General features: G+C 44.4%; 1 protein-coding gene across 10 annotated transcripts in view; it reads left to right on the top strand.

Moving 5' to 3' along the window:
• Plcb4 (phospholipase C beta 4) overlaps window positions 1-25,335 on the top strand; it is a 368,815-nt gene that overhangs the window by 70,991 nt on the left and 272,489 nt on the right. For all 10 annotated transcript variants that reach the window (XM_029535870.1, XM_029535879.1, XM_029535877.1 and 7 more), the window contains exon 2: window positions 11,492-11,560. The gene's annotated coding sequence lies outside the window, so the exon portion shown is untranslated. The remainder of the gene's footprint in view (window positions 1-11,491; window positions 11,561-25,335) is intronic.

Consider the following 25,335-nt stretch of genomic DNA (forward strand, 5'->3'; position numbering starts at 1 on the left):
TGGTTACCAAATGAAATCACAAGCCCCGAATACTAATAGGTTCCCAAATGAATTTTAAAAAAATGCTAAAATCCCTTTATAATTTGTCCGGTGTCGTTGGCCATGTGAAAAAGTGTGACATCTATCTGTGCAGTCATGGAATTGCTTCACCCTGGGGTATTTTACCCATGTGCTTTCTCCATAAGGAATGTTGCAGACTCCCTGCACGTTACAGACACTGGGAGGAACCTGAGCACTAGTGCTATTGGCCATTCTAAACATCGAAATCGAAAACAAACGCAAAGGTGCAGAATTGTGAAGAGTTGGCACCAACAGACTGACCCCGGAACCTTGCCTACAGTGAGAGAGGCTCATGGTCAATGGAAAGTGGGAGTGCTGGGTTGTCTAACAGTTGTAAGCGAATTTAACAAGGAGGTGCGCTCCCCTCTGCTTCTGTAGAGATTACAGCTTTAAGGGCCTGGTACCTCTATATCCGGCTGTGTGCCTGTTGTTTTTACAAAATGTGGGTGGCAGGACACACGAGTCATAGCGTATTATTTTAAAAAGTTAAGGTAACCTGTATTGGTGTGAAATCCTGAGGCGGTTTTCGGCGACCCAGCCCATGCCTTCTGCCCTTAGCACTTGGAGCCATATTTCCAGAGCCACACTCCGCTCTCTCTAGGCTACCCTGGACTCACTAAGTCTGCATAGTTCTAGATGCTTCCCGTGCTGCATTCACCATAGGCTCTTCTGGTCGTTCCAAGGCTTCTGGATTCTCTCTGAGTATTCGTTGAGCCAAATGGAACTTCAAAACTTCCATTGTTTTAAACAGAGCCCATTGACTTAGGAGCTCATCCAGGGCCTAACTCATGCTGGTGGAGGTGTCCCTCACCAGGGAGATGTACAAATAGGACTCTCAGGGAATGGCTCTCCAGTGGGGACCCCTTGTGGTATCTGGGGACATTTGTAGCAATATGAGGACACTACAGAGTCATACTGTACAGCCTGTGAAACAGGTAGACAAGCCCCAAAATAAAACAAGTCGCCACTTTTGTCCAGGAATAGACACAGTATACTGATGAACACATGCTTAGGTGAGTCTGGTAGGACAGATCATCTGTGCTGTCAGTGGCTTTGCTTAAGCCCAGCCCTAGGGGAAGGCCCACACTCCTTCCTGCTGCTGTCCTGTATGGTCTCTTAGCCATGACCTCTGGCTGCCCTTCTCTCTTCCTGATTACAGTTTCCTGGTGTCCTGTTTTTTGCTCTCAGGGGCCTTTGCTTCTGTTGTAACTGCACTCTGGAGTGCCTTCCCTTTCCCCTCAGGTAATGGCTCCATGTGATGGGTTTATCACTCTGCACTGCATGAACTTCCCTACTTCTGATTTGCACTTATTTAAATTCTGTTGTTTCTACAAACTTGTAAGTTCTGAGTGATATAGGACCAAGATGTGTGGCTAGTAAACATTTCAGTGAATGGATGAATGAATGTTTGAATGCTACCACCCTGAAAGGGGCCAGAGCTGAGCTTGTTGATGGCAGTGTGTAGCCACTCTGTCAGGCAGCTTCCTTTCCAATGGATTCGTCATTCCTGTAAAGACACCATTCTCTAAGGTGTAGATGGTTTCAGTGGTCTGCACTTGATAGTCTCTTCATCAGTCTTATTTGTCTCCCTGTAGGTATCAGTATCAATTTTCAGGTGGCTTGAAGCAGCAGCTTCAGATGAAGGAGAGATGAGGAGACAGAGCTTTGTGCTAAAGGGGAAGAGCCAAGGGGTCAAGGCACTGTCTTTTGTCCTAAGCCTCGTTAGCATTAACTTAGCATAATACAGGTTAATTCTCAACATGTCACAGAAGTGGCTCCTCAGTTAAAGGTGTGGCTATTAATCAATTAAAAAGACGTTGTCTTGGGTGTGTATATCCTGGGACTTGGAACTTTCAAGCGTCCCAGGTAATCCTGTCATGTACCCACCTTTGAGAATCGCTAATATCAATATCTAGGTAGATCAAAGTTACTCATGTTAACATTTCCAACATGATTCAATATTTCCTGTCTTGGTAATTTAATACTTTTTTAGCAGTTTTATAATTTTTTATGTACATAAAATTAGCACTTGTACTTTGTTCAAATTTATTATTGTGATATTTAGTATATAACTTTTTGGCAAATGACCTTGTATGACCTCATTCCCCTCCCCCCCAGGCCCACCCCTCTTCAGCTATCACAGAGAAACAGCTGACAATCCTTCACTTTGGAGGAAGCTGAGAGGAAACCATTTTTCAGATAGTGTGCCTATAACGTACCAATTTAGAACTTCTCCTTGGTTCCCATGCTGCCTCTCCCTATTTTCCAGCTCCCCCAGCCTCTTGCTTACCAGGACCAGGAGGAAGAGCCCTGTAGCCCCCAAAGAACTTCCAGAAAGCTCTTTGTTATTTTCTGATTTCCCTTATAGCTATGCATGGCACCTTTGTTATAAGTGAGCTGGCTAAGGTGACAAGTGAAGGGACTTTGGGGTCCTTTATAGTCATTTCTGCCGCCTCCCAGCATCCTCTCCAGCATTCCCACATGCTTTCTGTTCACCTGAAATATGCTTCCAAATGGTACTGGGAGGCTTGTACCACCAGTCTCCCTCGTGATCGATCGATCTCTGCTATTGTTTTAACTGCCAGAGCTGAAAATGAGATGCGTCATTGTGTGCCACTGCTCTACTAGCGTCCAAATCTCCTCTTTAAGAATCACTTTGGTATGCTTAGCATCCAGCAACCTTGTCATAGAGTAGGTAGGCATTGCTATAGAACAACGCACTGGGTAAAGTGCAGTAACACCCAAGACCAGAATGTACACATTGAAAGTTATAGCATTTGAGGCTACTCTATTCCGTTTCATTTAAAGAAGAAATACTAGAGTAGGGAGATATTGTGTGAATGATGCAGATAAACCCCAACATCCCGTTTCTTCGCCGTGTGAACACATATCAAAATATCAGGGTTAAAGCTACTGTTGTGTTGTAAATCCATAGAATGAGGATCTAGACTGGAGTCTTCCAAATACCCAAAAACTTTACCAAAACCAAACATGAACTAAAGTGGATTAAAAATTGACACCATGGTTAGTGTTGTACTTCCTGACAGAGTACTTGTTTGGTACAGGTAGACCCTGAGTTTATCTTTGCTAGAAAACAACAAAAGGGTTCTCAAGAGATGTTTATGGGATAAGTGAAAATATTTTTATGTTGTCAAATCTAGGATATCTGGCTGAAAAACCTCATATTTTTGCCATTTGGCAGACAGGCAAAAGTTTAATTTCTAATATTTATTTTAGTGTGATCTAAAAGTCAGTCTCTCCCCCCACCCCTGGAATTACTCATGTTCTAGACATTACTGCAGAGGATGGAGTTCTGTGACAGTTTGTATTTGAGCCTTGGCATTTCGGTTTCTCTACTACATTTTAGTAAACTTGGAAGCTGGGCAGGAGCTCAGAGACTGTCTTATTATCAGCCTGCCCAGGACAAATGAGAACACTGAGCCCTGGCTTGGCATCTCTGCTGTCCGTCAGAGCGAGGCCAAAGCCAAGCAGCTGTTGAGAAGCCTGAATTTCTGGTTCTAAATTGCACATGCTTTTCTCCACTTCAGAGTAAACACCATAGTTAGGATCTTAGGTTGGTATCTTCTAAAACTGGTTTGCGCTTAACTTGGGCGTATAAATAGTACTCAGGAGGATCCTGTGTCTGCTATTAGGGGTCAGAAGCAATTGGAAAAGAAAGGAAAGGCAAACATAAAAAGGGCGAATTAGCTGATCCCAAGATGGGCAAGTGGCCTCCTTTGTGCTGGGGGGGGGGGGGGTTGATTGAGAAACAGCACAGTGGTTCTGAGCTGTTACGCGGCAGTAGGTGCCAGACTTTTTATCAACTTCTGTGGTGTAAGGACTTTTGACAGCTTTTCTATTGGTATTTGTATCTGAAAGGTACACCAACAGGAGAATACAGACTCCTAGAATAACACCTCTTCCACATAGGGAAACTGAGTCACCGGGGAGCTACAGGGGCCTGAGTGGGTCACTAGCAGCTTCTGCAAGCACACTCAGGGAAAGAATAAGAGCTAAGCTGCCAGACATCTGCTGCCCCTGTATGCTAAGCACCTGGGCTGGTTTTATTTACATATATGCTCAGTGCTCTTCCAAAGGAAGAAGAGATGGACCAAAAAGGAAGGAAGTGTGCGACTTCCAGTAGAGGATGTTACTCACCCAAGCCTCCAGAGCTTCTCTTCAGTTCCTTAGGCGGGTGCTAACCATTACATCCATGGAGTGCTGGCAGCTCCTACAGGGGATTAATGAGGGAGGGTTGTTAGGTTAGGGAGCTTGCTCCATTAGATTTCTCTCCGTCATACTGACAGATGACAGTACGCCTCCTGGGAGCTACAGAATCTGTCATGCAGCTTTTGGATACAGCTGTGCTCTGTGGGTTCCTATACCTCTCTCCTCCTTCAGCCCCAAGCTATGCCATGCACCCTGGCTGGCTCCCTAAGCTCTGGCAAACCTAGTAAATCACTCCATATAAGCTCGCCTTAATTGTGTATTCAAGTTGCCATCTGCTTCCTGCTGAGACACTTACAGGGGCACCATCTTGGGGGTCTTTTGCTTCTTAAACACTTGGGTGAAATGGAAAAGCCAGAGATATCATGAAGATAATGATGAGCCATCCTTGAGCTCCAAGGATACTCAGCATTTAGGATGTACCACAAGAAGGGGTACACATCCCAGAAGATACTTCGAACAGGTGACTTTATGTTGTAATCGGAGTGCTTTCTTTTCTGTTCTATGGGAAACCCTGTATGAGTAGAAGATTGAAAATTAGTAATTGTGTCTTATGATGACTACCTATCCAGCTAATTACAATGTACTTAACCGCATAGGATGGAAAATAGGCAAATCAGGGAAACAGAAGGGTACAATGGATCTGTCCATCTAGAAATTTCAGATTAATCTCGTATATTCTAATTTTAGATTAAGTATGTATTTTTCTCTTTAGTTCTTGAAGTTTCCCATCCATCTAGTGAGCTATGATCCCATCTCTGAGAGTTTTTAAAAGCTGCTGCAAAAGATATTTCAAGCACCTAGAAAAGGCTCTCCAGCAATAGAAAAGCCTCCTTCTGCAGGGACCCTTGTGATGCAGGCACTTTGCTGATCACTGTGGGCTCAGTAATGAATAGCACTTGATGTGTGCTTTCAAGGAAATCACAATATGTTGGGAAAATAGAAGCCTAAACAAGTAATTATACGTATTGTAAAGTATTATTAGCATATAGTGGGCTCTATGTGTATCTAAGTGAGGGCATACTTAAGTGTAGCTGACTTTGGCTACTTTTGGGGTTGTTTTATCTTCCACCCTTCTCTTTTTTTCTCCTACCCTTTCAACCCCCTAACACTAGATCAGAGAGAAAAAAGGACAGAGAGGAAAGGAAAGAAATCCCTGAATAAAGTTGGTCTCGGAAAGGGGGTGGCTTTATCCCTTAGAATACGCCCTGCTGATTAGGGGCATCGGGTTCCTTGGAGTAAGTTTGACCTTCGCCATTAGGATATCTGATTTCTTCTTGGTTCTCCTTTGTGCTTGCCTACTTAACAAACCATGATCCACAGCACCTAACCACAACCCACCTCACTCTTGTGGCCCTAGCATTCATACACCCTCTAAAAAGACCCCAGAATTCCAAATGTCCTCACACAGGCACAGAAACTATCTGCAGCTGGAAAAATCACCCCCTGCCAGAGCACGAGGCAAACCTAGCTGCTGTGGACAACCTGAAGCAGTCCCATAGCCCACACCTGGGATTAAAGTGAACATATATTCTTATATGCTTCTGTAAGGCAAAAGACACTGTCAACAAGACAAAAGGGCCACCAACAGATTGGGAAAGGATTTTTACCAATCCTAAATCTGATAGCGGACTAATACCCAATATATACAAAGAGCTCAGGAAGCTGGACCCGAGAAATTCAAATAACCCCATTAAAAAATGTGGTACAGAGCTAAACAAAGAATTCTCAACTGAGGAATACCGAATGGCTAAGAAACACCTGAAAAAATGTTCAACATCCTTAATCATCAGGGAAATGCAAATCAAAACAACCCTGAGATACCATCTCACTCCAGTCAGAATGGCTAAGATTAAAAATTCAGGTGACAGCAGAAGCTGGCGAAGTTGTGGAGAAAGAGGAACACTCTTTATTGAGATGTCCCTCAATAGAGGAATGGATACAGAAACTGTGGTACATTTACACAAAGGAGTACTACTCAGCTATTAAAAACAATGAATTTGTGAACATATATTCTTATACAGTTTCTGTGTTTTTAAAAGAAACTAAAATTCAAAAATTCTCACTACACTTAAGTCTGTCAGGAAACAGCAAAGAGGTTGATGAGTGACAGGAAATCCACGAGTTTGGTTTTGAAGTACAGCAGAGAGGGCAGGAGGATGAAGGAGAGGATGGGGGCTGTTGGGTTGCCTGATGGTTTTGAGATGGAGTCAAACACATGCTTTAGCCCATAGCCCGGTAGCCTTTGGAGGAATGCCTGGACTTGAGGCCACAGATAAAGTAGTAATCTAACCCTTAACACTTATTATCATTTAGAATAACATGGATTGTACACACTCTAAAAATATTAGAGATATGTAAGCAAACTGAAGACAGTGTTTAAAAAAAACTCATTGGGCATTTAGTGGGAAACATAGTGTGTCTGTATCTTATAGTGACGCTACAGATATAGCGTCATGTGTATTTGTCTGAGTGCATGTATATGTGTGTATGCATGCAGGCATTGCATGTCTGTGTTCGTGAATGCGTATGCATGCGTGTGTGCATGTGGGTATGTGCGTGTGTGTATGTGCATGTGTGTATGTGTGTGTGTGTGTGTATGTGTGTGTGTATGTGTGTGTGTTTCTGTAAGTACATGCACCCATGAGGGCAGGAAAGCCGATCTTGGATCCTCTAGAACAGGAGTTATTCTACCAGCTGACCTGGGTGCTCAAATCAATCTGGGGGCCGTAGGAAGTACACCAGGTTTTTCTTTCTTTTTTTCTTCTTTCTGATGGCTTGAATATACTTTCACCGGTACCTCGAATATCCATCTGTTCTCCGTTTCCGAGTCCCCTATCCCTGCTCGTGGCTTATCTGCCATGTGTCTGACCTCCACACTGGCATAACTCAGACAGCATGGCCTCCTTGTCTCTTTCTCTTCTCCATTTTTCCCTTCCAGGCACCTCCTGAGCTTTGCTGACCAGAGGTTTAATTCTAGTATGAAGGTCCATTCTTATTTTATTAATGAGCCTAAGAACCCCGATTTGCCCCATAACGTGATCAGATCTCCCGGATCTTTTTTTTTTTTTTTTTTTTTTTTGGTTTTTTGAGACAGGGTTTCTCTGTGTAGCTCTGGCTGACCTGGAACTCACTTTGTAGACCAGGCTGGCCTCGAACTCAGAAATCCGCCTGCCTCTGCCTCCCGAGTGCTGGGATTAAAGGCATGCGCCACCACGCCCGGCAGATCTCCTGGATCTTAAGTGCCAAGTTCTAGAATTGCACTCAGGCTCTGTGCCCTGCAGGAACTCTTCTCCGCCTCCTTCCTTCCTTTTCACATTCTTTGCTCTGGGCTTTCCCTGCTGTCACTGTCTCTTGCTTTGTACCTGACCACACCAAAACTGACTGGCTCGAGACAACAGCCAGCATTTCATGTGCCTGTGGGTTGACTGGTCTCAGCCGGGCAACACGGCTCCGTGAGAGACTGAAGCAGTTGCTGTTCTTTGTGGTTGGAATGTTTGAGATGACTCACTGAACATGAGCAGTTGGCTTCAGTGATGAGCTCAGCTAGAACATCTCCGGTCTTTTCTGGGCTGCTCCCTCCATGTGGAATGGATAGATCACTGAAGAGGCACAAGGTGCTCAGGAGGACCCTTGTAAAGTGCAAAAGCAGAAGCCACTTGAGAAGAGCACCTGAATGACAAGTCCCATTGCATTCTGAAGGTCACCCCAGCCATAGAGCCAGGTTTGAGAACAGGCAAAATAGACTTGATTGATACCTTAACACAATGAGGGCCATATAATTTGTACTCCTTTTTTTTTTTTTTTTCAACTGAGTCTGTCTGCCATGTCTCTTAGTATCCACTATTACCCACTCTGGAAACTTTTAGTTAAGTGTTAATCACCAATTGTCAGTGGCCACTGTGTCTTAGTACTAATGCTCCCAAGAGACACTAGTGTTTGTTTCTGTCTGCCCAGCAGCCATCTGTGGTTCAGAGGGGCAGGCGTGTGTTACTGAGGGCTTTTGTTTTATTTTGAGGCGCTTATGGTAGGCATGTTGTTTCAAAAGAACCATGATCAGTGTTGGCAGATGAGTGAGATTATTCGCATGCTAAGGATTATTTGGAGGAACTCACACTGTCTGCCTATTCAACTCCACATTCCTTTACTAGGCCAGAAAGCCCCACCTCACTCTTCTTCCTTCTAACTTTCCTGTGGCCATTCTCTTTCTCGATTTCCAGGATCCTGTTGTTGTTACTATTGTTGTTAATGTTGTTACTGTCATTATTATTATTGTTGTTAATTATTATTTAAGTTTCTCTATTTTATTTTGTTTCATTTGGGGGGGGGGGAGGAACAACATCTTCTAATTATTCAAGACTGGCTTTGAACTTGGCATCCTCCCGCCTCAGTCTGTCCTGTGCTGGGATGATAGGCATAAAGCACAACCCCAATCTCTTCTTTTTACCCACTGTCCTTCCCTGCCCTTGAGAAAAAGGCTCTCTTCATTTCCTGCTTCTGTCTGCCTGACAACTTCTAATTGATGTCTTAAAGTGAAAATCTCACTTCCTGAGAGGAGCTGTAGAGCCTCCTTGTCTTCTGCCCCAGGCTCTAGAGAACAACAGAATGGGATGGCCCTCTTCTGGGTTAGGCACAAGTGTTTATTATCTATGTCAATTAAAAATAGTAGGCAGTTGCCTTGAAAAACAAAGGATTAATGGAGGTCTACTTATTACCTTGACAACTTAGGAGTCCTCCCTTTTAGGGAACATAAGCACTTAATTTCTTGGGTGGCTTTTGCCATTGGAAGGGGTTAGTGACACCTTGCCCCAAGGAACATAATATAAAAGGATGGAGAAAGCATCTGCTACGACATGTAGCAGAGATCTCTGCTTGGAATGTAAGTTATTGAACTAAAGGTCCTCATTTTCCCTTTTTGCTTCCGTAACCCTGTGGTCCCAGGTCTAATCCCTGAGATCACAATGATGATGGAACTGTGATGATAAGCAACCCAGGACGTCTTGTTCCATTTCTAGCGATTGTCCCATGAAGGCAGTGACTTGTTTGAGTATAAGTTAAAAATATTGGTTTGGTTATGATTTTTGGATGTCATGTGCCTGGGGGTCCACTCCTAGGAGATAAGCCCAGGTGTAAATTTTGTCCTTCTGTTGAATGCAGTTTGTCTAAAAAGAACATTAGTGTATGAATCAAAATGGTGGGGGTAAGGGACACAGAATGATGCAGTAGGAGGTGACTGTGATTCCATCTTAAACGCGATGAATAAATTCTTAGGGATTTTCAGTCTCTATTTTCAGGTAACTTAGATAAAAGAGAGAACTTATTCCTCATTGTCATTAAAATAAATAATTTATTAGCTGTGCATTGTGTGCAAGAGGTGCAGCAAAGAAACCACCAAAAATGGCTACTCCATGATTGCAGGGAGGTTTATATTGTTGATAAGATCGAGAGAGAACAACCAGACATGTCTGGTCCAGAGCAGAGAGGAAAAAAAGCAGACTGGACATGTCCAAGGCTACCTGCAAGGGAAGGAGGGACAGAGGAAAGAGCAAGAGAGAAAAGTGGGAATGGAAGGTTATAAGGAGGATGCGTGGAGGGTAGGGAAGCCCTGAGCTGGGGAGGCCTGGGAGTTTAGAGTACAGGGGGGAGGTGAGAAGGCCCAGGCTGTTAGCTTGGGGGCTTTGAAGGCAAGTGTGGAGGTTGATATACAATCACAGGTGTATGTCAATGGAGAGCCACATGTCCCTTCTGCCCGAGGCAAGGGAAATGACTGTTTTGGCAGATGGGAACCCATTTCATAAGTTCCTGAGGAGTGCTGGCTTTTATCTAACTACCAAAAATCCTTCTATAGTCCAGCTTGAGCGAAGGCAAGACTGTCCTTTCTGGACACTGTCACTGCCCAAGACCTAACATGTATGAAATGCTCTGCCGTGTCTGTGGAGCATGTAAAGTGAATACCAGTTGGCATGTGTTGTTAAAGCGAATACCTGCTCAGCAGTGCAGAAGGGATATGTGGCATAGGACCTGAATGGAGCGTTTTGTAGAGGCCAGCATGAGTGCATGGATAAGTGCAGAGTGCATGGATAAGTGCAGAGTGCATGGATAAGTGCATTTAAGATAAGTTGTGCAAGAGAGGGAGGAGAGGACTTTCTAGGCTGGGAGACTTAAAGTGACAGAATGCCCGTTTCCAATGTCAGTGAAGGAATATGGGGGGCGGGGAGCTACAGGTTGGCCGGCTATAGAAAGCTCCGTTGGAGACAGGACACAGGGACTGAGTATTGGCATCATATCATAAAGTATGTGATTTGGATCATCATTTTCTCTGCAGTTTTTGGAAGTTTTGAGGAGATGAGGCCAGGGCTATCAATACCACTTGGGATATGGCTGTGCTCGGCCACAGGCGGGTAGCATTAGAAGAGGGAGAGGGAGGGGGAGGGNGAGGGGAGGGGGAGGGACAGAGGCAAGGGGAAATGAAGAGACTGAAACAGGAATGTGAAAATGTTTGGAATGTCTCAATGCGAAGACAGAGAACTGTGCCTATGGTCACTAGTGCCCGGGCTGACTGTGGGTTTGTTGAGAGATAGAGGCAGGAGGCATAAAATAGTGTATAATCATAAATCACAGGACTGATGGCCCAGGGAACATAAATTTGGAGCTTTATTGAGCATTTCATCGGTCAGCTTTCCATCACTAGACAAATCCCCAGGACTACAACTTAGAAGAAGGAGAGTTTTGACTGGGGTCAGAGTGTCCTAAGTTTAGTCCCGTGGTCACTTAGTCACCTTGTTTTGGTTAGTCATAAAGTCAAGACCAGGAGTGTTTGGTAAGAAGCTATTCTCCTGCAGCATCTGGGATATAGGGGAACCAGCAATGTCACATGTCCCCTTTGGTGGCGCATCCTCAGCCCTATAACCTCCTTAGACTTGACTCCACGATTTTTGTTAGTACCGAGCCGAGGCCCAAGCCCTGAATGCAGAAACTCCTGGGTGATGGCCAAGACAGAAACTAAAGCAGTATTTAGTGGAGGAAAACAAAACTAAAACGCAATAAAGGAAACCAATGCCTGTCTTCAAATGACGACATCCAGTTCATCAGTGTATGATTCTGTTTGACACCGAAAATGTGACCCAAAGGCAGCCAGTTTAGATTGTCTTCCTTCATCATTCCCTTCCACTCTAACCCCTGGTCTTTTGTCTGGATTCTATAGGAGCCTGCTGGCTAGTTTCTTTGTGTGTGCTGTCAACTACCTGAGAGGATTCTCGGCACAGCAGCCTGGGTGAGTCTTTTACGATGTGTCCAATAATGCCCTTCTGCTCTGAACCTGCAGTGGCTTCCTGCCTCTTTCAGAATGTAAGCCAGAGCCCCAAGAAGGGTCCTGTGGGCTGGTGCGGTCCCTTCCTTGTAGCCTCTGACTTTACCTGATACTACCCACCTTGTTCATGCCCGACTGGCTACCCTGGCCAAATGCTGTCACCCACCCCTGCCCCATCACGGGGCCTTTGCGCATTCTTTCATCGACTGAGTCACTTTCTTTATAATATCTTTAGATTGATGATCTAATCTCCTTAAAATTTTTGCCACGTGGGGTCTTGTTTCACTTTCCTGTTTTAATATGACAGTCCTTGAGATCTATAATCCTACCTTTAGGATCTTCTGGTATCCATACCAGATCATTTTCTTAGGTCTGCCATCACTGCCTGCTCCATGATGAAATTCCATGAGAGCAAGGGAGGTTCATGTCTGTATCATTCCTGTGGCATGAAGTGTGGGCCAAGCATGCAGGAAACATTTGTTCCCAGATGTCACGTAGTCATTTAGCGATGTCTTTTCGATTGGACTTGTGATTCCCTTGAGATCAGCTGGCGGCAGTTATCTTTATATTCAGATATTGTCTTCACTCAATCACTGTTGGTTAGTGGATAGAATCTGAAGTTTGAAATCACAGTCTTTGGTTCTGTGGAGTTCCAGAAAGTTTCCTTACTGAATAGACCATTTAGGAAATGTTAGAGAAGTGGTATGGTGTTGCATACCTGTAATCCCAGCCCAGGTCGTGGAGGCAGGAGGATTAGAAGTTTAAGGTTATCCTTAACTGCACTGCAGGTTTGAGGCCAGTCTGGGCTAGAAGAGACTGTGATTTAAAACAAAAACAAACAAACAAACAAACAAACAAACCAAACTCAAAGTGTTAGGCATGAGCCAGCATGAGATATATAATGACAATGTCTCAAAAGAAAAAAAAATCAAAACAAAAATGGGGCTAGAAATGACTGGGTGGACAATAGGAGAGTAATTTGGTTCAGTTAGCTGGGCTTCCAATGTGCACGCTAGAATCCACAGAGCAGTTTGGCATCTCTTTTATCATTATTATTATGGTGATTATTAATTGGATGCTCTTTCAAAATTTGGACTTTAAGCTTGCAGCTGATGCCTTAGGAGATTATGCTAACCAGGGTGCAGAAATTACTGGGGCTGACCGCAACTATTCATGGCCAATTAAGGAACAGCGTTGGCAAGAAACTGGGGGTGGATGCAGTAGTGCATTGTGGGAGCTCTAGTCGCTGTGGTTCCTGTGTTGGGCATTAGCTGGCCGGGCTTCCTTCTGTAGCGGGGATGTTGATCTCCCTACCTGAAGACACGTTTATAAACCAAAATAATGAACAACCGTGAGGGATTTAACTTTGTGGAGAGAAAAGAAAGAACAAAGTCAAGAAATCACTTTTATTTGCAAAGCTTTGCATGAGAGGCCTTCAGAAGGCCGCCTTTGTTTAATTTTGGGATCAGTTTTCTTGCTTCCCAGGGGATGGAGATGGTTGTTGAAAAAAAATGCATGCAGAAAATCAAGCTGTGGGAGGGCTGAAATGAATTTTGGAATGTTTCCAAAGTATAGAATTCCGCCAAGAAGCCGGGTTACTGCACTGAAGGCCTGTCACAAAAGGGAGTGTCAGTCACAGAATATGCCTGCTGTCTCATTCCTGACATAACTAGTGGCCAGTTGTGCGGGCTTATTCTTTTACATGGAGTTTTAAAAAGGATTTCAGATGGAAGGGGAAATAACACACACACACGCACACAAAAGGTGTGCAAGTGCACAGTAGAGCAGGGTGTGGGTATGGGTATGAGAGAATAATGAAACAGTGGTTGGAAATGTCTTTTCTTAACTTTAGATTTTAAGGGTTGAACCGGTTCTGAGATCTTTAGGAACTCCCTAAGTGGTAAAAATACTGTGAAGCCCTTGTTTTCAGATACAGTGACTGGGTATGCGGTGCTGCAAAGGAAAGATCAAATGAAGTTCAGTCCTGGAGAACAAGGCTGCAGGTATGCACAGCCCGAGTTCCTGGCTCACGTGCACACTGTAGGTTGGACGGTCAGTAGGGGCTTCAAGTAGACAGCACTGGCTCCAGCCCCGGCTCTCCCCATAGGCACCAGCTTTTCAGCTCTCAGACCCCTCATGTTTGCACTCATTTTTTGTCTCTCTGTTTAAAGATGACAGCTTCCTTCGTAAGTGGAGTATGGACTTTTGTGTCCAGGGTGGAAGTAGGAGTATTTCTTTGGTGACCTCAGCAATAAGAAGCAGAAAATCCAAGTCACTGGGCTCTGAAAGTCTTTCTTTGTGTGTCCTTCATGACATATCAGGAGTCTGGGAGAGATGAATGGTTTAAAATATTTTTTCTCCAGAAAGTAAAGGGAGTTTTTGTTTGTTTTTTGGTTTTGATTAGGAAAATATATGGTCATATCCTGATTTTGTTTTTTGAATGTCGTTTTTGGATAAGTGACCTAATTTTTTTTTTTTTTTTAAAAAACGTGGGTTTAGCACTGAGAGGTGGCTCGCTGGTAAAGAGCACACACTGCTCTTCTAGAGGACCCCGGTGCTTCTGAGGGTCACAACTGCCTGGAATGCTCCTTCCAAGAGATACGCAGTGCCCTTTCTGGCCTCTGCCAGCATTGAAAATATGTAAACCTGCCTAGACACACACACACTCACACACACACACACACACACACACACACACACGATTAGAAATGGAACAAAATGAAATCTTTCATAAAGTCTGGCCCTTCAATCCTTTCTAAATTCACAGTGGTCACTTTGGCTGGCCGAGGCAGGGATCAGATGTCTTCCCATCATCGGTTCCCCCCATCCCCTTTTGGTTGTTGTTGTCTAGTCTTAGTACTTATCTGTTCCTGTGGTTGTGAAAGGAAGAGGATGAAGATAGGACACTCCAAAACCCCAGTCGTCTTTGTATTCAGTCCCCATCTTACACGTCATTTTCCCTTCCAGCTGTTCCTTTCTCCCCCTGGCCTCACACTCTCCCCCCCCCCCCCCCCCCCCCCCCCCCCCCCCCCCCCCGCATTGTGTTCAGTGTTTCCGTTCTGAGCCAGCTACAGTGAGTGGAATAAGGACGGACCCCTCTCAGTATAGAGGCGGCACCAAATGGTTGGTGTTTTGTAGTAGGAAAACACCAATGCCAGGTCAGTTTTATCAGGTGGTCTCACATCATGGTCTGAGAGTCTCGGTAGAAGCTTTGGCGAAACACTATCTCAACCATTACATGAAGAATGAACAAGGCTAGCTGTACAAATCCTGTTTGTGTTCAGGTTTGTATTTGACTGAGTTGGGGACTTTGGAGAAGAAACTCCACCTTGTAGAGGCCACACTTTATGTTGGGGTTGTTATTTCAGAACCTACTGCTAATTTCAAACACCGGAAATTGAAGTTTGAGTGTCAAAGTGTATTGGGTGCTTCTGTTCACCAGCCTTTATGGTGCCACCTTGTGGCTACTGAGCATGCAGGGTTTAGTGTTGCCTAGGTCCAGCCCATTGGAAAGCCGATGAACTTTGACATGTTGAGTGGATGCCTGCTGAGTTGGGGGAGGGGGGCATGATTTCAGGTTCATAGCTCATGTGACCAAGCTCTGGAGAGTTTCAGAGCAGAAGTTCCAGGACCATTTGATGGGGTTGAAGGTAGTTGCAGATGCATAGTACACATGGGGCAGGAGTCAGGGAGTAAGGGGATGAGGTAGATGGTGAGTCTGTAGTCAGGTCAGCAAAGACGCATGGAAATATTGAAATTGTAGAGGTCATTTGAGCAGATAATTGCACCATCCGTGGATTTTAGATACTTGGTCATTCACCTCGAAATTCTAATCGTATGCAATTGTGAGCGTAAAGTTTTGTGATGTCAGAGTGCTTGTGGGGCGTTTTTGTTGGTTTTTGTTTTTGTTTTTGTTTTGTTTTGTTTTGTTTTGTTTCGAAGGGCTCATTAGCCCTCTTGGAAGAGAACATAAAATACATGGTCTGTCTAGCGAAGAGGCTGGATATACTTTTCAGCCTAGACTTGGGCTGTAACGCTGGGGAATAATTCGATTGGGACTTGAACTTGGTGGTCTGTGGTAAAACCAGTTGTGTGAAATATGAGCTAGGTGAAGTTCAGCCAGTTTCTTCATCTTGGGCTGTTGAAAGCCTTGAAGGCGCTAATAGATTTCAAGTGTGTGGGGGTAACTACTCCAAACTTTAGCTCTGGAAATAATCCTTACGGTTGGGTTGTTTGCGTCCTCAGGAATGGCACACATCATGCATTGCCACAGTAAGCTGCATAACAAGCAACCACAGAACTTCAGGGAAGGTAACGATGTAAGCTTCGGTGGGGAGTCACGGGAGAGCTGGCTCAGTGGTTGAGAGGACATAGCATACTGTCCTGGCAGAGTATGGAAGGTTAGTTTCTGGTACTCACAGTAGACAGCATACAACTGCCTATCTCTCTAATTCCAGTGGGTCTAAGGCCTGTGACCCCCACCCCACATATAATTAAAAATAAAATTAAAAAAACCTCTTTGCAAAATTAAAAAAAAAATTATCTGGGCATAATGGCGCATGCCTTTAGTACCAGCATTGGGGAGGCAGAGGCAGGAAGATCCCCAAGTTTGAGGACGTCTTGGTCTACAGAGCAAGTTTCAGGGCAGCCAGGGCAAACTCTATTTTGAAAAACCAACACCAGAAACCAGATTGGACTTATTTATTTCATTTCGGCTGCAAGTGTTTTTTCCGTGCACTTATGTACGTTATATGTGTGTTCACCACGTGCCTGTCTGGTGCCCATGGGAGTCAGAAGGGGCTCAACCTCCTTGCACTGGAATTACGGATGATTGTGAGCCTCCATGTGCTGGCAACCAAATCCTATTCCTTTTAACTGTAAGTCCTTTTAACTGCTGACTCATCTTTCCAGCCTTGAAGATTCCTTTTCATTATATATTTTTAAAATGTCTCCATCCTGAAAGTTTAGCGGTTCACCTGCTCTTCATCTGGGCTTAGCTGATTTCAGCTGACAGCAGTGCCCATAGCCTCCTGTGGACTGGGCAAACAATTCGGTCCTCACCTGGGTTGGCCTATGTGTCTAGGTTGTGAGTTAGGATGGCTCTAGCCAGTAATACTGAGGTGACTTAGGTCTGCAATGTGTGTCCTTCATCCTGGCATGTTTGCTTAGGTATGGCACAGGAGCAAGAACGGGAGTGGACAGAGCTTGCTGCACGAGGACTTCCAAAGCCTTTACTACTTTACATCATGGTTGCTGCTATCCTCTAGGCCAAAGGCAGGTATGGCCTGTGACAGCGGAGGTTACATGGCAGAGGGTATAGTCACAGGAAAGGAGAAGAATTGAGCTTGTTCTGCAGGCAGACCAACCCTAGACTAAGAACTACTGGATGAGATCACCATCAACTGAGTGAGGAGTGAGGAGTGAGGTCAGACTTCTTTTCTCTGCCACGGCCATAGATTGTACTTTGAATTCTGGTTAGCAGCCTCGCAAACGGACATCTGGGCCATGTCAAGGAAGGGACGGTTGATCTGTAAAGGGTTTTTGTTGTCTTTGTGTGGGATCAGCCCAGTCACGGCCTGACAGGAGTGCAGATCCCATGGAGTTATTGGGTTGCATCATGTCAGAAGGAAATGAGGCACAGAGAAGAGCATTGGCTATGTAATGCCAAACAGGCAGCTAGAAGCAAAGCTGGTTCTCAAACCCAGTTCTTCTCCCATGCCATTAAGGGTTCTAAGGACCTCAAGGAAGTTCTTATGGAGGGTGGAAAGACTGCAATGTGTTCGTAGCCTGTCTTGGCAGGACAACCCCCATCTCCTCTGCAGGGTCTGTAATGTAATGATTTTTGGAATTGCAAGATCAGAGAGGAGGCTGCTGTGTTTGTCTCTGGGAAGCTGAAGCTCGCTGCACTGTGGCTGTCCGTCCTTGGGAATCTAGTTTTGTTTTCTGTTTTCTTCTCCTTCCCCTTGCCCGCCCCTCCCTCTGCTTCCTGAGCAGAGGTCAGCATAGGTCTTCTGAGAAGAATCTAGGTTCTAGCTCCTGCTTTGTTGAATAGCATATGAAATTATAAAGGTTGGTCTAGCATTCTGGAATCGGACATCAGCAGCTAATTTGGCTTAACGTTGCAAGGAACAGTTTGAGGTGAATAAGTAAAATTTGGGCAATGAAATTCTATCTATTTAAGCACTATAAAATAACCTTTTTTGGGGGCGAGAGGATAGAAATACTTTTGAAGTATTAGATTTTTAAATTTTTATTTAACAGAGAATAATGGGAAAAATTGAGCCCCCAGTTCTTATGTATTTTTGGCAGTAGGAATAGACCCAGACCCTTTCTTAGGCTAGGCAGGTGCTCACCAGTAAGCTGTAATCCCAATCACAGATTTTATTTTTATATTATTTCCTTTTATTTTTAAAGGACAGGGTCTTGCTCACTGCACATCTGAGGCTGTCCATGAACTGTTCCACCGATGCTGGATCAGAGCTCAGAGCCACTCCTGGAAGCCTTATCCTTTTAGACCTTGGGTTTTGAGCTGAGCAGTCACAGAGCCCCTTGCTTGGGAAGAGCCAGTGAGTGCGAGGGTACATATCGCCCTGTACCCCTGCTTAGTGCTGCTAGAGCCTGTGGGGTCACTTGTCATTTCAGTGGCGGTAGGAAAACTCATTCTGTAAGTTGTTCGCTTGTATTCTCAGAGTGTCTGTGCTTCTTGCTGGTTACTTTCCTGCTGTACTCTTGGACTGTTGAAGCACAGCTTTGTTTATTAGGTCCGTCTGTCCCATGCCTCTGTCCCGGCTGCATCGCCCTCTGGCACCTGGGTAGATTGCAGAGTGAGCACTGGTGAAGGCTGTCATGGAGGAGGAGCCAGGGTATCCTCTGTAACTGTAGGAATGTCATAGTTTCCATCCTTGCCTCTCAGAAGCCTATGCCATTGTCATCAGGTGGCTCCAACCCCTGGGCTCTAATAGCACCACACCTGTTAACAAACCCATTCCTCTCGGCTTCTGTCCCAGTTGCTGGCTACAGACTGCATCCCAGGGCAAGCGAGCCACCCTTGAGCTGCACTGGTAGCCTGGAAATTGTCTTTTTATTACTCCAATGTTTTTCCCTGTGCAGATTTGCTTCTTGAAGTCTACCTTGAGGACAACATCCAACTGTTTTTTTTTTTTTTTTTTTTTTTTTTTAAAGATTTATTTATTTATTTATTTATTTATTTATTTATTAAATGTAAGTACACTGTAGCTGTCTTCAGACACTCCAGAAGAGGGCGTCAGATCTTGTTACAGATGGTTATGAGCCACCATGTGGTTGCTGGGATTTGAACTCCGGACCTTTGGAAGAACAGTCGGGTGCTCTTACCCACTGAGCCATCTCATCAGCCCCCAGCTGTTTTATTTTATTGGTCAAAGTGATAGAAATGTCATCCAGTGATTGTGAATGGCCTTTTAAACATACTGGGCTTTAGTTCTAACGACACCAATCCTGGTTTGTGCAACTCTACATGTTTTGTAAGCTTGATGGGTCTCACTTTTTCACCTAAGCAACGAATGTGTCAGTGCTGTCTCAATTTGGGTTTCCTGGGATATGGACTCTAAATTCGAGGTCACTGGACAAAAAGGTTTACTCTGAAGTGCTCTAGATACCCAGCCTGTGGAGGGAAGGGCAGACTCAGGATGGAGCTAAAGGAGAAGCTGAGCTGAAATTCAGGCTTTGAAGAAAGTAGCAGGGAGACTTTGTTCACTGCCATTAACTGTTAGTGGTACTTAACCAAGGGGGAACCACGAAGGCCTGTCTCTGCAGAGGCTCAGAGTCTTCTCTCAGCCTCACTCAGACAGCTTGGGAATTAGCTTTTGGTCCTGACTATTCACTAGACCACAGTATCCCATCTTTGTTCCCTAAGACTCTTAAGGTTAATTTAGCATTGAATTTGTTACAGATCCTTCTAGTGTCCATCCTTATTCCTGTTATATAACCTGGGTGTTAACTGTGTCTCCTCGAATCATTTCTTAGACCCCTGAAGGGCTTGAGGTTTCTTTGTTATCATAGACCTGAGGTCTGGCCAGGGTTAAGTGACTTGCTCCAGGCTATCCTTCAATAACTGATTGAGAAATCCTCCCATGGGGCCCACCGGGTTCACGGTGAACCGAGCCAGACTCTTAAGCGAGATATTTGAGCGACTTAAACGGCAGTCAGGGAAACCTCCTGAAAATATCTCCAGCAAAGTGTAGGTGTTGTTTTAGTAGAAACATTTCCTCTGTTGCCATAAAAATCTTCTCCCAAATGGCTTTGTGAGAGCAAAGCTGTGCAGGCTCTGCTGGTGTTTGCGAAGGGAACCGTATGGCTCAGCCACAACACAAACGATTTGTTCTCCTGGCTGTGTTGGCAAAGGGATTTGATTTCTGGAATCCCCAGAGAGCAGAAAAAGGTCTAAACACATACGTTTCTTCATAATTAGATGTTTAAAGAAGATCCAAGAGGAAGAGTCGGAAACCCAGGTACATTTTACATTCCGCGAGCGTTCTGGACTGAGTGTGCATCCGCAGGGGTAGAACTCACTCCCCAGTAGCTCCCCCCTCTTTCTGTGTGCAGTTATCTGCTCTTCACCAGGAATGAATATGAAAATCAGCCACAGCCCCTCAAGCAAAGTGATGTGTGAGTAGACGCTCCTCATTGGTTTTGGAGAACAGAGAAAAGCCAGCCCTTCTGAGCTGCATCTAGATAAAAGCGTCTTTTTCTGTTGGAGAGATGCATTGTCAGGTTGGCTAAAGATGCTGATAAGAAGTCTCTGGAGCGTTAAGGTCAAGGGTTAATTCCCAGTTGCTTATTCCAATGGGCCCAATTTCTGTGATGAATTGCGGGCTGGCTTTGGTTGTTCTCAGTAGCTAAGTATGAAGCAACAGTTGCTTGAAGAAGTTGGAAGTTCACGGTAAGGAAATTTGGAGTAAAAACACACCTTGATTTGGTACTATGGTCTAGATCTCAGGACCCCATCCCTCTCTCTTGCCATCTTGATTCCACTTTTTTCCATGCTCACTGGCCACTTGGGCCACTTGGGCCACTTTACCTTAGGCTATTTAGTCACTAATTACTAGTATATGCCTTGCATTGTACCACATCTAAGCGGAGCCTAGCATCTAGAATAGAATTTTCCATTTTCCTTTGATCCATCCCATACTTGTCCAGTAACCATTTTAAGAAAGTAGTGTCTGAAGACTCTAGTGAGGTAAGTGTTAGATCTGGAGGGGTTAATGAGCAGTAAGTGAAAGTATTTGTGATTTAATCATTGCTATAGGAAAGTGTAGCCTTTATCAAATCTATGGAGGAGTTGCATGGTGCTTGTGGCCTTGTGTAGATCACTGAGCACGTCTGAGGTCAGCTTGGGGTTGATAGATGGCCCTGCTGATTTGGTCTGGGCACAGGATGTAGCGTGGCTGGCTATAGCTGTGTGCTGGCTGTGGTTGTAGCTGTAGCTGTAGCTGTAGCTGTAGCTGTGTGCTGGCTGTGGCTGTAGTTATAGCTGTGTGCTGGCTGTGGCTATAGCTGTGAGCTGGCTGTGGCTGTAGCTGTGTGCTGGCTGTGGCTGTAGCTGTAGCTGTAGCTGTGTGCTGACAGTAGCTGTAGCTGTAGCTGTAGCTGTAGCTGTGTGCTGGCTGTGGCTGTAGCTGTAGTTGTGTGCTGGCTGTGGCTATAGCTGCGAGTTGGCTGTGGCTGTAATTATGTGCTGGCTGTGGCTGTGGCTGTAGCTGTAGCTGTAGCTGTGTGCTGGCTGTGGCTGTAGCTGTAGCTGTAGTTGTGTGCTGGCTGTGGCTATAGCTGTGAGCTGGCTGTGGCTGTAACTATGTGCTGGCTGTGGCTGTGGCTGTGGCTGTAGCTGTAGCTGTAGCTGTAGCTGTAGCTGTAGCTGTAGCTGTGTGCTGGCTGTAGCTATAGCTGTGTGCTGGCTGTGGCTGTAGCTGTAGCTGTGGGCTGGCTGTCCTGGGATCGGGTGATTTTACTCTACGAAGCTTCAGCTTGTCCAGTAGGCCAGCCTAGGCTTTCATGTTGATTGCATGGACTAAGAAAAAGGTCAAGGTTGAGAATAAACATAGCCTGACTTTTGCTGGGATTCAAGTTAGAGCTTCAGATTGTATAGGACCAAGAAAGACAATGTCAATGTTAAGTCATAAATTTGGAGAGAACATTATTGTTGTTACTTTTTTCCAGACAGAGTTTCTCTTTGTAGACCTAGCTGTCCAAGAACTAATAAAATTAATGCTGATTGCAAATGTAACCTTCAAGATGGTTCAAACCAGACTGCTCTTGAACGCAGAGATTCTCCTGAGTCCCCCTCTCCCTGCCTCCCCAGAATTAGGATTAAAGGCTTGCACCACCACCATGCAGTTAGGAGAGAATGTTTTAAGCCAGTTAGCAGCAAAAAACCATAAATGTGAACTCTGCTCATAGGACAATTCCTTTTACTTTTTTTGCTAAATTGTTTCAGTTATACATAGTTTGTAATGTCCGAATACACTTATAAACATTTTTACAGTTGTGCTAGCTATCAGAAAGACTTTTTTGGTAGATATTTTTTCTTGTGTCTTCAGTCATCTCTCATAGGTAATTTTTAAGAAGTCATATAAAGGGTACCTGTGACCATTATTCAGGAAGCTAACACCAACAGTGGTATTAGTTATGTGCTGTATATAGTTCTCAACAACCTCAAGAGGAGGAGGAGGAGGAGGAGGAGGAGGAGGAGGAAGAGGGGGAATGCACTTATAATGCCATTCTCAGATGATGGAATTAAGACACAAAAGGTTGTGATATGCAAATATTCAAGAGGTTTGCTCTAAGGGAACAGGTTCTGCTTTTCCGACTCATTTTCTGAGTGTGATACAGGTCATATAAAGCATACAGGAAATAAAGGGCTAACTTGATAGACTCGAGAGTGGAGGAAACAACGGCTTAGGCTGTAGAAATTAACTTTGGATTCCTTGTACATCATTTGCGTCGACGATTTACAGGGCTGCTTCTTACAGGCATGTGTGACATTCAGAAGCAATCAGACCTTATTATCTGGTCTTTAAGGGATTACTGGGCTCTGGGCATCTTGAAGGTTACATTTGCAATCAGTATTAATTTTATTGTTAACCATTTTTGTTCATGTTAGCTTCAGGGTCCTTTGACTTTTTTTTCTCCTCAGGGGGCTCTAGTTGTGTTCCAGGATGCTGATAACTAATGGGACTCAATGATCAAGTTGCTTATCCAAAAGGATCAGCTCCCAGAGAGTGAGCATGGCTTTGGTTGAACTCTTAGGTCCTTGGTTCATGTCACCACACAATGTTGCCCTTCCATCCCTTCTTATTTTAGTCAAAATGCACATTAAATGTAGCAGAGTGCACTAAGCCTAAAACATTAATCTGACGTGACTTTCTTCATGTGTTTTATGAGGTATATATGAGGTAATATAACTAACTACCTTGTTTAAAGTGGTTAGATTAGGGTACATGCGTAAATAAAGGTATTTTAAATAAGTTAATGATAAATAAAAATTATGCAAAGAAAACAATAGAGGAGATACAGATTTGTGTTTTGTTTTCAAGCACATTTTAAAATTCTTTACATAAAATGACTTTGATTTAAATTTGCTGTGGTAAAATTCAAGAAAACAACAGTTCTTGGGACGCTGTGTGAATCAGATACGATGTTAACATATTGGAAGAAATACATGCCTGACTGCAAATACGTATTTGACATCTGAATCTGTCAGCTTTCTAATGCTTTGACAGTAATAAACTTAAAGACAAGAAGGCTTGTTTTAGCCCTGGGCTCAGAATTAGTTAGCCCGTTGGTTTGGGACTGCGGAGTGGCAGAGTACTTATTGTTTGCAGTGAAGAGGTTCTCATGTGACGGTGGCCAGGCCGTGGGTGGATGGAGGGAGAGAACAAAGAACTGGATGCCTCGTAAGGCCAGGGACAAATGTCCAATGTGGCTCTGCCTCCTAAGAGTAGCCTGTGTAGGTCTGAGCTCATCATGTGGATAGTCCCCTCAAGGTCTAGTCACCTCTTGATTGCACCAACAGTTGGAGGCTAGGCCTTGAACACAGATGCCCGAGGGGGACATTTTGTATGGAATCCACAAAAATATTAAAGTGGTAAGGAAGGTAGGGCCTCCTCCTTTCTTTCGGTGCTAGGCATTGAATACAGGGCCTCACACTTGCTTGGAAAGCCCCGCCACTCAGCGACATTCTTAGCCCATAGGGAAGGAAGGAAGACAGTTATAATATGGAATTCAGGATAGTATCTTTGATTTCCTCCTTCCTGGAAAGATTATCATACTTCTCATTTGTTGGATTGTTTTATGGAACAAAACAGAAAAAGGGTTTTCTTTGCACATGTACTAGATCCATGAAGTCCCTTCTCCTTGTGATCCAGGTCATAGGTCAGAGGGCTGTGTTAGAAGGTGATTCCTCTCTAGGCATATATTTAAAACTCCAGTAATCTGTTGGTGAGTCTTTCACATTGAACTTTTGTTCCATTCCGTGTCTTCATGATAACTCTCTTCATGATGTCTCAATCTCCAGAGAGATAGAGGGATCCCAAGTGACAAAGCAAGTCACAAACCTGCCACTTCAGTCACACCCTATAGGGATCCTTAAAGTTCCTTCCCACGTGACAGCCATTCAGAGTTTTAATTCTGCTGCCACTGAACGTATCTCATTGCGTAGTAACCATAAATGAATGTATTTAAATAGGAAGCCTTGCATCATTACCTGAAAAGCAAAGTGAAAGAGGTGGAGTTATTCAGTGTGAAGTACATGCTGCTCTGTGTCAAAATCCAGAGTTGAGATGAGGGAGTCGGGGAGGGAGGGAGGGAGAGACAGTGATAGAGGGTTTTTAGAAACTTCGCCATGTCATCAGATCAAAATTTTTGGTCCAACTTTCTGCAGGGGGGTTCTGGGCTTCCCTCACTCAATCTGCAAACCACTTAACATTACGGTTCACCAGTGGGAGTGCCTTTCATACTTTGGAGGTAGCTTGTCTAAACCATGAAGATCCATTGTCTTCAGAATTGCCTAAGGATGGTGAAGCTGAGGGGTGTTGACGGGAATCAGGCCTGTGTTTTCAGTCAGGCCATTTAAAGATACTGCATGAAGTATGAGCCTTAAGTCTTCACTGATGCATTAATAACACTTCTGGGCTTCTTTGTGGAGAGGACTATGGGTGGGTTCTATTTAAATTACATCTGAGAAGTGTGGCTGCCCTTTAATGTTGAACCAGACTACTTAGACAGTAGTTTTATATTGACCCTGTGTGATTGGAGCACACAGCCAGTGATGCGTTAGAGCACACACAGACTCAGGCCAGAGACACTGGCAAGAGCTCCTCTTTGGTTTGAAGTTGACAGTCTCTGTATAGGTGGAGTCTGTGGTTAACACAGGATTAATCGAAAGTGACTGTGCAGCAAATGTAAATTGTGTCTTTTCATGTGCCGGGTTAGGAGAAACAGTTTATCATGTTTTCATGTGATGGGAAGGGGTTTCTGTTAGTGTCCAGGTTTTAGTACAATTTATGGATATAATTAAGACTCATCCATATAAACAGTGAGTTAATTTACATTTGAAGTTTTTACTCACATTTGATCATATAATTTCCTGACAGAGAGGGGGGGTGTGGGTGGGTAGAGGAGTAAAGGGGAGGGGAGGGGAGTGAAGGGGAGGGGAGGTATTTTGTTGTGTTTATAACAGGATCTCATCCTATATTGGCCTC

This window comes from Mus pahari, chromosome 3 (genome assembly GCF_900095145.1).
Source record: "Mus pahari chromosome 3, PAHARI_EIJ_v1.1, whole genome shotgun sequence".
Classification (NCBI taxonomy): domain Eukaryota; kingdom Metazoa; phylum Chordata; class Mammalia; order Rodentia; family Muridae; genus Mus; species Mus pahari.